We start from the raw sequence: 15,156 nt of genomic DNA, 5'->3' as shown, positions 1-15,156 counted from the left end.
ACAATGGTGTGCCACAATGATAAATCAGAGTTACAATAGTGAGTGCAACAATGAAAATAATCAAGAGTGAATAATGAATGGAAAACCCTTCTATTTATAACAAAATATTGAGTTATCCTCGAATAATGAGAAATAACAAAATATTATTAACCCCATTCTAGAAATAACCACTTGGAATATTTTATTATATTTGGTTAGGAGGGCAAAAATATTTAAACTTTTATTTAGAAATAATTAATAAATAAATAAATGATTTATTTATCATCTCAAGAAATATGGTTAAGGAATAATAAACAAATAATGATTTATTTAATTATTCCTGAGGGATTTAGTCAAACTTGACAAGGAATAATAATTAATTAGTGATTAATTAATTATTCTTAGAGAAAAATAAGATAATTGATAATTTATCAGCTTATTTTCCATAACTAGGTCAATTATGACAAGGAATATTAATTAATGAATAGTTTAATTAATTATTCCTAGAAGATAATTAAATAAATAGTGATTTATTTAATTATTCTTCATGAGTTTAATTATAATTTGCTTAACAAATGTGGTTTATTAGTAATTTCTCATAGTGAAAGCAATTTTACTATGGTAAAATTGGCCTTACATGGTGTACTTCGATCCATCTAGTAAATTAAGCTAGAGTGAACAATTTTTTGGTGATAATAGATTGCCCCAACGTACGAGTGTTAGGATAAAAACGTATGACCGAAGTACATTGTAAAGACATAATCACTATACAACAAAGTGGAGTCAAAGAGAGAGAGAGAGAGAGAGGGCAATAGAGATGAAGTGAAAGATCATAGGGACAGAGGGGGTGAGGCCAATGCATGTCTCCTTTTATGTTATGGTACCAGATCTCAGTGAGGCAGTGGAGGCATACATATACCCCTAGATAACTTAGTACAAAAATAATGATGTGCCCAAAAACATAAAACTGAGCAATGAAGTACATGCTGAATGGTACATGACATACTGGCATAACTGAGCCAGAAAATAATAGAGTGTGTCCCATATACATAATGCACCTAGAAGAAACATGAGCCAAGATTGAATATAGTATCATTTGAGTACATGAGATATAATGGTCGTTCTCGCAAAAAAAGAGTGGGAGGGAGTGTAGAAAAACCAAAGAAGCCCTACTGAACAGGGAAGGGCCTCACAAAACTGAATGGATCACCTGAAGGAGACGTGCATGATATGAACACTGCGATCGATAGGAACTGAACCCAGCAAATCCACGAAACTGCATTTGAGGTTGTAGGATAATATGAAAGCATCCGGGCATGTCGGGGGCTACCTGAATGGCCACACCCTCATGATATCTGAAGCATCTCACACACACCTGGGAATTAATGGTACACTTTGTTGCATCAGTGGACCATAAAGTGTATAAATCAAAAGCATGAAACAACCAAGTCAAAGGGCAATAATGAGTCCCTCTGCTGGATCTGAGGTACCGAACAAGAATGGAAGGTGGAACCAAGATACACCACCCTCTAGGCCATTCTTCTAGAATAAATAAGCCGACGTCAACAGAATAGGGTCCGCAATAGGTGAGGCGATGAGGATCCTCAACTAAGGCATGAGGGAAAATAGTAATATGATTGATGGACTGACACCAGGGACAATGGAAAAAATGGAACTGCGGGACAAACAGACAACTTCCCTTATTAGAGCATAAAGTGCATGGTTGACGTTGTAGTGACTGACTCGACTCAAGAGGGGATGGGGGACAGTATGACTGAAAGCCAAAATGGGCAACCCGAGATGAATGGTATGCAAAGATGGATGGAATATTGTGACATGATAAAATGGGATGTGAAATAGACTCCATGGATGCAAAGGTGACTCATCATGGATTCTCTGTACAAAGGTGACTCAATGACGCTACCACACAAAATAGGCTCAGTGGGGACCATGAAAGCATGAGTAAATGATGGCTACTCATGATGAAGGTCAACACGTAAGACGAAAAGCAACAACTTGGGAAGATGGTCCCAAAAGTACAAGCGTATCATATGAAGAAATTCGATTTTGAGAGGCGACGAGGTAACCCTTCTTAGAAAAATGGCTTCCTGGTGAGGTGTAAAATCATCAATTGAAATGATGCAACCTACCTAATGCATGACATAAATAAACACATGCAAATAAAAGGGATATACTATGAGCAAAATTTCTTGAGGTAAAGTGCATTGGGAGAATTAGGAAGGAGATGGCCTTCAGAATCCTCCAAAAGATATTCCCCCTTGCCTAAGTGGAAGGGTAATCATAGGTATACATGGCTTCCATGAGGTCCCAATCAGAATGGAAGACGGGCAGACAGGAGGAAGACTGACTGCATGATGCAGCGATTTTATCTGGTGCATCAACCTAAGAAAGAAGGTTCACATATGCATCATCTAGAATGGTAGACGACAAGCTAGTAGATGGAGGATCTACGGATGTTGGGACTTGGGTTTCTATCGAAAGAAGTTCGATAGAAGCGCGCAGAGAAACCTTGGAAAGGTTTGCCTGCGAGGAATTCAAGGATGATGATAGGTAAAGGATATGGCCTGTGGAGTTCATCATCTCGACATGGGGGGGCGAGGGGGATCATGATGGTTGGACCAGAGTCCCCCTATTCTGTTTACTAGTGGTACCAAAATCCATGGGTAGAGGAGTAGGTGATCCACTATGAGTGGTCTCATATTCGCTAAGCGCCTTAAGGAAATCACGAAATTTGTCAAGATGAGGGAAACAATGGGAATAGTGACCATGATGATCACACAAGGCACAAGGGTGATTTGTGCATAATGTTATGAGTTTCCTGGCTAGACGCGATAAGTTAACATGTACCTCAGTGATATTTGACTCAGGGAACATTTCATGAACCGAAGGTTTGAGATGAGGGAGCTCAGGAAAATTATTGATGGTGTGCCCAACAACTTTACATAAAGTGCACAAAGGTGATGGATTTGGGGCTTTCGGAGCTGGAGGAGCTTGGGGAGCCTTGTCCTTAGGTTCTTTCCTCTTAGATTTTCCGCCTATCCAGATGCTTTCGAAATAGGAATGGGTTCCTGTTGAGGTTGCAATGGAATTGGAGCAGCAACAGGGGTCGTAGAGACCGGTTGAACCAGGGTCAAAGCATGATAAGGTCTTAACTAACCAGGTGGATTGCTTGCAGGGGGATTAATGTACCATACTGGGATCCCTAAAGTCATATTAGGGAGGACCAGTGAAGCCATGACAGCGATAGTAAAGATTCCTTGAGGAGGAAATAAGAAAGGTATCTGGCCTGTAGGGTAATTTCCCAATGGAACAACTCCTGGATGGTTGAGACTGAATAACAGTTCTTAGTGGGAACATAGGAGAGGCACACAAAAATGGAGGAGGTCCTTGGGGGGTGGATCCGGATGGCTTAGTTGAGAGAGTAACAGTAGGGTGTTGAGGAGCTGATTGTTGATCAGATGTACCAGACTACTTGAGAGAAGCCCATGACACTTGTAACATGAAAACACTTAAACAACTAGGATCAAAGATGAGAGGGTGAGGACTAGAGAAAGCAGCCAACAATGAGGAATCTTTGTAGACTCCGGGTGAAACATTGGTTGGAGGAGTGGCAGTCTGCTTATCAAACATCAATGAGTAAATCAGGGTGAGGATAATGGTCAAACAACCCAGAAGACAACTCTCGGCGAAAACCAGAAAGAGATCTAGAAAAATCTCAGAAACGCTAAAAATCGTAAGTACTGAAGCTCCTATGGACACAAATTTATTATAAACACAAATTTACCACCATGGAAGCTCCTATGGACTCGACTAATCATGTCTTCTCTGGTAACCCGGTAACACATCAACTCATCACCTGAATCCGCAACAATGTAGGAGCTATAGCTTTATGAGATGATACTCTTTTTCGTCAAGTCATTGGCTCTGAAAGCATCCCTGTTGCTCAACATTCCTAACATCATGGCCACACAAGGCAACAAAGTTCCCCTTTCCACTGAGCATATTGCCTTTCTCATTTCCGCTAACAATTCATCATCAAATAATAATTCCCATGTGGATGTGGGATACCTCTATAGAATTCTACGTTTCCTTGCTTCATTTGGCGTTTTTACTGAACAGTAGGAGACCTATCAGCGAGACAATGCAGACATCAAGAAAATAAAGTTCAGCTTAACAGACATATTGAAGTTGCTGGTGAAGGTGGGAAATCAACAATCGTGTGGGCCTTTCCTGCTCTAGATAGAAAACAAGGTCTACATAGAATCTTTTCAACATTTTCACAAATCTGTCTTGGAGGGATGCTATACATTTAACAAAGCTTATGGTATGTATCTGTGGGAAAACCAGGGCCACAATCCCCAATTCAACAAGAGTTTCAACGGGGCCATGACCGCTAACAGTAGAACCATCATGGCTTTCATGGCGAAGATGTATGAAAATGGATTTAAGAGTATAAACATGTTGGTAGACATTGGAGGAGGTATGGGCTCTACCTTTTCCATAGTTATGAAGGAACATTCACACATTTTTGGCATTAATATCGACCTGTCTCATGTCATCACCATTGCGTGTCCCATAAGTGGTAAGAGTTGTAATGTTGTTCACCATTAATATAAATTTTTTGATACACCATGATAGTATGTGAATGATGATTTAGAGGAATTTTTAAGTGGGAATGAGGGATTGTTGCAAGAGTGGAGCATATGGAGGGAAATACATTCAAGCATGTACCCTCTACCGATGCAATCATGATGAAGGTGATGAATTCTTCTATGGTCTTCCATTTGCATAACATATTTACTTATTATTCCTACATGTTTAAGGCTAATAATGTTCTATTATGATTTACTGCAGTGGATCATTCATGACTAGGGGGACGAGGAGTGTGTGAAATTGCTGAGAAAAAGCTACGAGGCAATGCCAACTGGGCAACCGGGAAACACATCTTGTCATCACCTGAAATTGCTGACTCTATTGCCAAATGTGGATGATATCTAGCTCTTTATGGTCCTATTGCAAATGAATGGTTAAAATCTGTTGACGCGAAAATAAGGAGAAACTAGAACCATCTTTCCTGTCCTGTAATTTGGAAATGAAATATTTTAGACAACAAATTTTTTCCCGGAGGGATTTGCTCCAAGGAATCCAATTAAATTTGGTATATGATCAGATCAATTACCTAATCAATCATGTTGAGGCTTGTTGGAAATAATACTGAGAGTGGGGGTGAATCAGTATTATCAGATCAATAAAACTTTTTCAATGCTCAGAAACATATACACTACTTCAGTTAAGTGAACCAGCGTGTACACGCTACTGTGTCTAAAGAAAACAGCGTATAACCAGAAAACTTATAATTCAGTTAGTTTATCTTCAGTTAAGTGCATCAGGTCATTATTCACCATATTAAGAGTAAACAGATGCAGTATAACAGAACAGATCATCACACAAAAGCCACACACATGAACACCATGATATAAGGTGGAAACCCAATGTGGGTGAAAACCACCTTCTGCAAGTCGTCTCTATCTTTCTTTAATAAGAACTTCAGTTTACAATCTTTTGTACTGGTGCAGCCTTATACCAGTACGCAGGCTACAACCTGCAGAAGGCTTCAACCTTCTCTCGTTCTCCAAACTTCCTTGGAAGGGAGCTCCAACCCCCTTTGCTCTTGTACTAGCTAAGATACTAGTACGTAGGTGCTGGCCTACAATCTTCTTTCCTTCAGGTACCACTTTTCATCAATTTTCAGACTGGATATTCCTGAAGCACAACATTACAATTTGAAGACTATGATTCATTCACAAATCATTGAAGCATAAAACAACCAATACTAGCATCATCAATCACTGAACCATTGAAACCCTGTCAACACCTGTCACCAGAACACAGAGCAGATTACAGAACTCTGTAATATCATTCAGACCCAACTGCAAACCCAAAAATCATGCTTCAAAAGATATACGCTACTTCAATGAGAGCAACCCGCGTAGACACGCGCTTTTACCGAAGACAACCTGCGTACAGATCTAAAAATAAATTCTCTTAACTTGCAGTTGTACCAGACATTAGTTAGACCCAGAACATAACATTGCGTCAGTATGTAGATCTAAAAATATATCATAGTAGAGATTTTCAAACCATTCGATCCCGATCTCTCCTTAGATCTTGTTCTTCATCAACCGGTGAGATCTCTCCTTAGCTCAGATCAAGCAATGCATCATCAACCCATAACCTGCATACTGGATCTAATACTTCCTCAGATGTTTCAAGACTTTTCAGATACTCTAGCCTAATGATCTTCTTCTCCTTATATGGCATTAGGCCCTCCTTAATACCACGAGCCAAAACCATAGTAATACAATACCATCAACTTCAAAACTAGGGATCAACACATCCGTCGAGACACCATGGTCCAAAACCATAGGCACAACTTCCAAGGAATAACCACCACGGACCAAAGATAAGTTTTCCACATACACGCGCTTTTACTGAAGCCAAACAGCGTGTACACGCGACTTGGTGTATAGCGAACCTGCGTATATGCGACTTGGTATATAGTGAACCTGCTTGTATACGCGACTTGGTATATAGTGAACCAGCGTGTATATATTTTTCTCCATACTTGTAGACTGATCATCAATTCCTTGCTGCTATCCTTTTGCACTATGATTTGTTATCAGTGTGATTTGCCATCAAGGACAATACTTGTCTCATAATGCCAACAATCTCCCCCTTTGGACTTGATGGCAACAACACCAAATCAAATCACTCTCCCCCTTTGTCATCAAGGGCAAAGGGCTGTGCTCCCCCTGAGTACATGCTGATATCTTTGCTTGGCTGTGCTGAAACATGCTCCCCCTGACTGTAGGCAAGATCTGCAAAAGATGTTCTTCAAAAGAACCAAGACTTATACACCATAAGGGACCTTCCTATCACCAAAAGACTCAATCCATACTCCCAACCAAGAGGGGATACATCAGAAACAACCAATTATATTACATCATTCATCCCAGGCATAGTGGGGAAACCAACATAGGCCGTTAAATGACCTTGACACCATAGAAGAGATATCACAAAAAAAATACATGACATAGAGACAACAGATCTAGACCAAGACTTATGAACGTCACAAGTAGCATCTGATAAACATCTTTTTAGATCAGCAACCAAGATTTCCTTCTGAGCTCCTTCTCCTGAAACCAACAACAGTTGTGTACTAGAACCAAAAGCATCTAAATGCCAACAATGCTTTATGAGACTTTAAGCTGCTCCCCCTGAACCTGTGCCTGCTGCATTCTGGCATACCCATCTCAGACCTTCTCCAACCAGAGTCTGCCCTTGCTGTTCAGAACTCCATATACGCGACTTCTCCTGCATAAAACAGCGTATGCACGCGGATATGCTTTCTGCAACACGCGTACACCATACACGCGACTTTCCCAGCATAGATCGGCGTATATACGTGGATATCCCTTATGTAACTTGCGTATACCAAATTTTCTGTAGAACAGACAAGCTTCAACAGCAGGATGAAGCATCAACTACTCCCAGCTTTTGTCTGAGATATTCAAAAGTTTCCCTGGGCAGTGGTTTTGTGAGAATATCAGCAACTTGTTCCTTAGAAGGAACATACTCCAGCTTGACCTTCTGCTCAAGCACTTGTTCCCGAAGAAAATGGTACTTGATTGGTATGTTCTTGGTCTTTGAGTGCATGACTGGATTCTTTGAAATGCTCATTGCACTTGTATTATCACATAAGATAGAGACTGGTGGAGTGCAAGTGATTTGAAAATCCTGCAAGGTCTGTATCATCCAAAGAAGTTGTGTGCAACAAGATGCCGCAACCACATATTCTGCTTCAGCTGTAGATAAGGCAATCGAACTCTGTTTCTTGCTGAACCAAGATACTAATATGGAACCCATGAAGAAAGCACCACCACTTGTGCTTTTCCTATCATCCACACTTCCGGCCCAATCTGCATCTGTGTAAGCATGAAGAGTGAGATCTGTATCTCTAGGATACCATAAGCCATAGTTTTGGGTCCCTTGAAGATACTTGAAGATTCTTTTGACTGCCTGAAGATGAGTTTCCTTTGGGTTGGCTTGAAATCTTCCAACAATTCCTACTGCATGCATAATATCTGGTCGGGTACCTGTCAAATAAAGCAAACTTCCAATCATGGATCTATAAGTGGGTTGGTGAACTGCTGCTGATTTGTCATTTGTACTGAGGCTGCATCCTGTAACCATGGGGGTACAAACTGGCTTTGAATCTTCCATGCCATACTTCTTCAAGATCTGCTTGAGGTACTTGGTTTGAGACAAGAAAATACCTCCTTCATTTTGTTGGATTTGCAATCCAAGAAAGTATGTCAATTCTCCAAGTAATGACATTTCAAATTCTTTCTGCATAACCAAGGAAAAGTTCTGACTCATAGCCTCTTCATTGCTACCAAAGATAATATCATCTACATACACAACAAGTATTAGCAATTTGTTATTTTCAACTTTCATATAGAGATTGCTATCTACTGATCCTTTTGAAAAACCTTGTTTGTGAAGATATTTGTCCAAACGATAGTACCAAGCCCTTGGAGCTTGTTTGAGACCATAGAGAGCCTTTTTCAATTTGCATACAAGGTTTGGATCATTCCCAAGAATGAAACCATCTGGCTGCTAAATATATACTTCTTCTTCTAAGTCTCCATTCAGAAAGGCTGATTTTACGTCTATTTGGAATACCTGAAGTTTTGAAAGCTTGAGAGAGCAAGGAACATTCGGATGGCCTCAAGTCTTGCAACAGGAGCAAAGGTCTCTTCAAAATCTATTCCTTCTTGCTGCACATACCCTTTACAAACAAGTCTGGCCTTGTTTCTAATTACTTCTCCATTTTCATTCAATTTATTTTTGAAGACCCACTTAGTCCCTATGACATTTTTATCTTTTGGTCTAGGAACCAATTCCCAAGTATTGTTCTTTTCGATCTGCTCAAGTTCTTCATCCATTGCTTTGACCCAGCATTCATCTTTGCATGCCTCTTTCACATTTTGTGGTTCAGTGGAAGAGAGTAATGCCAAATAGCCTGAAGCTTCTGCAATTCTTCTTCTTGTTTGTATTCCTGCTTCTTTCTACCCCACAATCTGAGATTCTGGATGATTCTTTTGAACATATCTGGATGGAGTCTTCTCTTCTATTCTTGTCTGCTCCTCTGGTTCTTCTTGAGGTTCTTCTTGAGGTTCTTTTTCTTCATCATTCTGCCTTTGAGGGTAGCCTTCATCTTCTTCAATGTCTTCATGATGAACTTGCCTAGGAATATATCCCTTCTCATCAACTACTACATCAATGATGTCAACAATTCTGCCAAGTCTTTTATTGTAGCACTTGTATGCTTTGCTATGTGGAGAATAACCAAGAAGAATGCCTTCATCTGCTCTTGGTTCAAGTTTTCCAAGTTGCTCATCAGTATGCTTAATATAACATTTTCTCCCAAAGATTTTGAAGTGGTTCACCGAAGGAGTCTTACCACACCAAAGCTCATGAGGAGTTTGAGTGCTATTTACTCGGACATTTGTTTTGTTGAGAATAATAACCGCAGCATGTGCAGTTTCACCCCAGAAAGTTGCAGGAGTACCTGACTCATCAAGCATAGCACGAGCCATTTGTTGGATTGTTCTGTTCATTCTTTCCACAACTCCATTTTGCTGAGGAGTTCTAGCTGTAGAGAATTCTCTTCTTATCCCATGTTCTTCACAGAAATCGAAGAATTCATTTGAAGTAAACTCCCCACCTCTGTCAGATCTGAGGCACTTAATTTTGTGTCCTGATTCATTTTCTGCCAAGGATTTGAAGGATTTGAATTTTTCGAATGCTTCATCTTTGTGCTTCATAAGTCCTAACCAGACAAACCTGGAGAAATCGTCAATGAATAATATCAAATATTCTTCTCCTCGAGGTGTCCTTTTCCTAAATGGACCACATGCATCTGTATGGACTAGCTCAAGAGGTATGCTGGCTGATCCTTCCTTCTCTGGAAAGTTAGTTCTGGTTTGCTTTCCAAACTGACAAGATTTGCATATAGTGTTGTCTGGAATTTTGATATCTGGAAGACCGCGAACTGCCTGATATTTGCATGCTTTCCTTATTTGTGAAAAACTTAGATGCCCCAACCTCCTATGCCATAGCCAGTGTTCATCATCCTTTCTCAAATAGCATTGTTGTGGTCTTTCTTCAAATACGTATAGATTATTTGGAGTCCTTCTTCCTTTGATCACTGTTTTGCCTGTATCAAGATCACGAACACAACATCCATTTGATCTAAATATTACCTCTGTTCCTTGATCGCACATCTGACTGACACTTAGAAGATTATGCTTCAATCCATCAACATACAAAACATTTCCAGCTTTGACCTTCTCTTTCAATGGAGCAACACCTTTTCCTTTTATGGCTGCAGAGATATCGTTTCCAAAAGAAACTTTCTTCCCCTTTTCTAATGCGGTATATGACTCAAGCTTTTCTTTGTCCCCTGTCATATGCTTCGAACATCCGCTGTCAATGTACCATAGACTTTCTTGACCTTCTGCATAAAAGGCTATCCCACATCTTTCTGGTTGTGGTTCCTTTATTCTCCATGTTCTGACATTTGAGTTTTGCTCCTTCTGAATTGTCTTCCGGAACCTGCTCCTGCATTCAGAGTCTTCATGACCAAAGTTATTACAAATAGAGCATTCAACTTCATTTTCAAGAACCGAAAAGTTGTTATAAGTCCTTTTCATGGTTTCAGTCATTCTCCCTTGCTTTTGAGCTTCTCTAGTCATGATTGTCTTGTAGGCAACACATTGAGCTGATTTGTGACCGAAGTTATGGCAAGAAAAGCATTGGCCATTAAAGAAACTTCTGTGATAATTTCAGATCTATCATCCAACCGATTGTAGCTTCTATTTATTCCTGGAGCAAATTTGGAAGATTTTACCTGTGGCTGATTGTAGCTTCTGTTTGTCCTTAAGGCAGTTTGTCCCCAAATTTCTTGATGGTCTTTATTTGTTCTTGAGGTAAACTGTCCCTGATTCACCTGATTACTTTTATTTGGCCTTTGCTCGCTTCTCCTTGCTGCATCAAGATAACTTTTAGAGGTAGAGGCTTGAGATGGTTCTCCATTATATCCAAGACCTGTCTTGGTCAGAAGAGATCGCTGCACATTGATAATCTCATCCAAGGTTTCAGATCCTTTAACAAATTTAAGATTAATAGCTTTTGTTTTCTCAATCTCTTTTCTAAGACCAACAATTTCACCTTCTAGTTTTTCAAGATGTTTTTCCTTTTCATCAATTTGAAATTGTAGAGTATCAATGATCATATTCTTTTCTTCTATACATCTCTTGAGTCTAGTAATTTCATTATAAAGGTTATCCACATCTATAGCATCCATATAATCATCATCTTCAAATGCCATTAACAACTTATATTCATTACCTCGTTCATCTTCATCACTATTTGATAGACCATCACTATCTTCATGAGTGTAGTAGCTTTTCTTATTTGCACTCTGTTTCTTGTTCCATCTAGCAGGTTCCTTTCATTTATCCTTATAAGGACATTTTGCAGCATAATGACCTACTCTTCCACAAGAAAAGAATTTAAAAGGTAACTTACCTCTGAACCTTCCAGAACCCCTTTGAAGATTTCTGACAAAATTTGATTCTTCTTCCTCTTCTTCTGGGACGTGGCTTGCTTCATAATAATCTTCTTTGCCTGATGCCTTGAAAGCAGCTTCTCTTCTGTCTGATGGACCTCCCTTTCTCATTCATAAGCAGTTAGAATTCCATGTAGCTGAGACATAGTAAGAATTCGTAGATTTTCCTTTTCTTCTATTGCAGATACTTTAGATTCAAACTTGGGGGACAATGATCTTAGAACCTTTTCAACCACTATAGCCTCTTTTATTTCTTCACCCAAATTTTTCATACAATTAACAATCTCATCTACCCGAAGAAAATAGTTAGCCACACTTTCATCATTATACATCTTGAGAGTCTCATACTGAATCCTGAGAGTTTGAAGTTTAGCACGCTTTACCTGTTCATCTCCTTCATAGCTCGTGACAATTTTGTCCCATATCTCCTTTGCGGATTTGTAGTGCATTACCTTCATGAATTCCGTTTGGGATATACATCCTAATAGGGTACTGACTGCTTTCGCATTTGTTTCATACTTCTTTTTCTCAGCTGCATCTGTAGGAGTAGCTGAAGGAAAAGCGTAGCCTGTTTCTACGATGTCCCAAACTTCTGTACCAAGAGATTGAAGATAGGCAGTAACTCTTACCTTCCAATAATTGAAGTTTGTCCCATCAAAAACCGGTGGCCTGATTGATGCTTCTCTCTCGTAGTTGCTCATGATGAACGATCTACCTTCAAGCGATCAAGCTTCTCTGAAGGACCTGCTCTGATACCAATTGTTGGAAATAATACTGAGAGGGGGGGTGAATCAATATTATCAGATCAATAAAACTTTTTCAATGCTCAGAAACATATACGCTACTTCAGTTAAGTGAACCAGCGTGTACACGCTACTGTGTCTAAAGAAAATAGCGTATAACCAGAAAACTTATAATTCAGTTAGTTTATCTTCAGTTAAGTGCATCAGGTCATTATTCACCATATTAAGAGTAAATAGATGCAGTATAACAGAACAGATCATCACACAAAAGCCACACACATGAACACCATGATATAAGGTGGAAACCCAATGTGGGGGAAAACCACCTGCTGCAAGTCATCTCTATCTTTCTTTAATAAGAACTTCAGTTTACAATCTTTTGTACTGGTGCAGCCTTATACCAGTACGCAGGCTACAACCTGCAGAAGGCTTCAACCTTCTCTCGTTCTCCAAACTTCCTTGGAAGGGAGCTCCAACCCCCTTTGCTCTTGTACTAGCTAAGATACTAGTACGTAGGTGTTGGCCTACAATCTTCTTTCCTTTAGGTACCACTTTTCATCAATTTTCAGACTGGATATTCCTGAAGCACAACATTACAATCTAAAGACTATGATTCATTCACAAATCATTGAAGCATAAAAAAACCAATACTAGCATCATCAATCTTTGAATCACTGAACCATTGAAACCCTGTCAACCCCTGTCACCAGAACACAGAGCAGATTACAGAACTCTGTAATATCAGTCAGACCCAACTGCAAACCCAAAAATCATGCTTCAAAAGATATACGCTACTTCAATGAGAGCAACCCGCGTATACACGCGCTTTTACCGAAGACAACCTGCATACAGATCTAAAAATAAATTCTCTTAACTTGCAGCTGTACCAGACATCAGTTAGACCCAAAACATAACATTGCGTCAATATGTAGATCTAAAAATATATCATAGTAGAGCTTTTCAAACCATTTGATCCCGATCTCTCCTTAGATCTTGTTCTTCATCAACCGGTGAGATCTCTCCTTAGCTCAGATCAAGCAATGCATCATCAACCCATAACCTGCATACTGGATCTAATACTTCCTCAGATGTTTCAAGACTTTTCAGATACTCTAGCCTAATGATCTTCTTCTCCTTATATAGCATTAGGCCCTCCTCAATACCACGAGCCAAAACCATAGTAATACAATACCATCAACTTCAAAACTAGGGATCAACACGTCTGTCGAGACACCATGGTCCAAAACCATAGGCACAACTTCCAAGGAATAACCGCCACGGACCAAAGATAAGTTTTCCACATACACGCGCTTTTACTGAAGCCAAACAGCGTGTACACGTGACTTGGTGTATAGCGAACCTGCGTAGACGCGACTTGGTATATAGTGAACCTGCTTGTATACGCGACTTGGTATATAGTGAACCAGCGTGTATATATTTTTCTTCATACTTGTAGACTGATCATCAATTCCTTGCTGCTATCCTTCTGCACTATGATTTGTTATCAGTGTGATTTGCCATCAAGGACAATACTTGTCTCATAATGCCAACAAGGCTTTTCCCTAATCATATTAACTTTATCAATGTGCAGTTTATTCATATGAAAACCAACTCGAGGACTGTCAGAGTTGTAGATTTGGTGTCTAGGATGGCAAAACTCAAAGCTTTTCAGGAACTATTAATAGAGAAAGAAGTAAATGCGATTCCTGAAAAATATAACATGATAGGGAACAAGAGACATTTTGAAGCTTTTCTGCAAGTGATTTATGCGCAACTTTATCTTGTAAAAGATTTTATGCATGCAAAGTGTAATGCTTTTACCGGGTTTATAAATATTCTTCAAATATTTATCAAATATTCTTCAAATAGAATTGGTCATTGTGCTAATGAGTTTTGTTTTGCCTCTGCAACAACTAGTTCAATTCCAACCATATCAAGATGGGATCCTTGTCTAACAAGATTCCATTTGTGCAGGTTATCATTTTGAAGGCCTTGCATAATTTATTATACTTAAGGCAAAGTTTATCTACAATGGAGTTAGAGGTAAATGAGCAACCTTTATCTAACCCATAAGTTTATTGCATGTAGAAGTATCTTAGTTTGCAAAGTAGCGCAAGTACCAAAAAAAAGGGGTTCAAGAAACTTGTGCTAATTTTTTAATGCAACAACAACTACATTTCCTCATAACCATTAGCGAGTTTGATAGGAAAGCTTATATTGCACGCACAACAGTTTCATTGAAAATGGCCCCATGATGAAGAGATACCTTCCAATCGACCCCTCCAAAAATGATCTATTTGAGATTGCAAAGGATGGGGTTCTGCTATGGTATACATTCTTTGTAACTACAATTTTGGTTTCTAATGATAATGGACATCTTGTTTAATATAAATCATTGTAATTTTAAATTTCCAAAAGAATTTACTTTCTTGGTAAATTAATTAGAACTATAAGTGTACGAATTCTCAAATTTGAATGAAGTCAATTCATTTTATTATTCTTGAATGTGTGGAGTAAACTGATCAATTTGGCAGTTTAGGGGACGATGGATGAGCGCACTATAAATACGAAGAAAAATCTTAACCCATAGGAGAGGAATGAAAATCATTCTCTTTGTCTCAATTCTGCAAAGACAATGGGATGCACAGTTGTCAATTTTTGAACTCAAGATGTGGTTGAGGGAAGGGTAGGTTAAGATCAACCCTAGGGTTGCACTTA

At 39.2% G+C, this 15,156-nt stretch overlaps 1 pseudogene; it reads left to right on the top strand.

Moving 5' to 3' along the window:
• Positions 1-3,849: 3,849 nt before the first annotated feature.
• On the top strand, positions 3,850-4,960 carry LOC149155935 ((R,S)-reticuline 7-O-methyltransferase-like; annotated as a pseudogene).
• Positions 4,961-15,156: the final 10,196 nt, after the last annotated feature.

Source organism: Pinus tabuliformis, chromosome 9, assembly GCF_031772625.1.
Source record: "Pinus tabuliformis cultivar Carrire ecotype Pingquan chromosome 9, CPIR1, whole genome shotgun sequence".
NCBI lineage: Eukaryota > Viridiplantae > Streptophyta > Pinopsida > Pinales > Pinaceae > Pinus > Pinus tabuliformis.
Note: the sequence above shows the minus strand (reverse complement) of the source record. Positions and strands in the feature narration are given on the sequence as shown.